The 1,293-nt window shown below is 37.4% G+C and overlaps 1 non-coding gene across 1 annotated transcript; it reads right to left on the bottom strand.

Annotated features, from left to right (window-relative positions):
* Positions 1-379: 379 nt before the first annotated feature.
* LOC111812498 lies at positions 380-446 on the bottom strand. Its single transcript, XR_002817993.1, has one exon. It is a non-coding gene; the product is annotated as a small nucleolar RNA U54 (small nucleolar RNA).
* Positions 447-1,293: the final 847 nt, after the last annotated feature.

The following is a 1,293-nucleotide window of genomic DNA, read 5'->3' as shown; positions in this document are numbered from 1 at the left end:
TCATTACTCTTTTTTAAACAATTGATTATCAGTTTATTAAAACAGTTACCTTAGACACCTGTGGTACTGACTTCAATCTCTAACCCAGGCTTGATATGGATGGAAGTAATCTGCATAACAATCTCAGAAGGACTGTGAAAATCAGTGAGTTGCTTGTGGTTCCTCATCTGGAAATGGTCTTATCTCAGATTCTTCACCTAAAGGTGCTTTTCTTGTAGTGATTCTCGAGGTCTTAGTAGGCGTCTGCATGTACCCTTTTACCTTGAGATTCATTCCCTTTGTACCTCTGATCAAATGAGCTCATACTATGAAGACATTAAGAAAAGAAATGCTTCTCAATTTGCTCCAAGCAATTGAAATTAGTTTAATAGACCTCAGCTTCTGGCTCAGAATAGCATGTGAGGGTGTGATTACAATTGAACACACCAGGTGTCTCCTCATTGCCATTCCACTATTCTTTATAGAGTGATTGGTGGTCATGAATGTCATCAGTTACTCTTTGTCATGGAAATATCTTATTTCTTCATTAATCTTGAAAAATAGTCTTGCAGGGTGTACCAATCTAGCTTGGATGTTGTTTTCTTTTAATACTTGAAATACTTCACTCCAAGCTCTTCTTGATTTAAGGATTTGTGTTGAAAAGTCTTCCACGATTCTGATGGGCTTTCCTTTATACATAGCCTATTTCTTTTTTTCTTTTTTCTTTCTTTACATTGTCTATTTCTTTTCTCTAACAGTTTTTGATATTTTGTTCTTGTGTAGTATTTCTGAAACATTATATGTCTGGTGTAGATTTATTTTGGTCATAGCTAGTTGGAGTTCTATATGCATTATTGTATATCAGAATCTGTGTGTTAGGTTCTGTTCCCATGTTTGGGGAATTTTCTGTTATTTCTCCTGCAAATAGTCTGTTTATGTCATATGTGTCAACTCCTGATTTTTTTTTGACATGTATCAGTCTTACGTGTCTTAATATTGTTTTCTTTGTATCATCTTACAGTTGCTGAATTGTAATTTCTTTATTTTTTTTGTGCAGGGTCTTGCTATGAAGCTCGAACTCTTAGTGATCTTCCTGCTTTCAGCCTCCCGGTGCTGGGATTACATACATGTGCCACCATGCCTGGACTCTGCCGCCACATCAGTGCACTTGGTGCAGCATGTGGTGCCAGGGTTTGTATTCCAGTCCCTGCACTTGGCTAAGCAGGCACTTCGTCCACTGAGCTATCTCGCCAGCCCTTCTTTTTATTTTTAAGAAATTATGCCTTTCTTGATTGGTAGCTACAATCCTCTCTT

This window comes from Octodon degus, unplaced genomic scaffold (assembly GCF_000260255.1).
Source record: "Octodon degus isolate 3935 unplaced genomic scaffold, OctDeg1.0 scaffold00006, whole genome shotgun sequence".
In the NCBI taxonomy this organism is placed as follows: domain Eukaryota; kingdom Metazoa; phylum Chordata; class Mammalia; order Rodentia; family Octodontidae; genus Octodon; species Octodon degus.
This window is presented reverse-complemented; position numbering and strand designations above follow the sequence as displayed.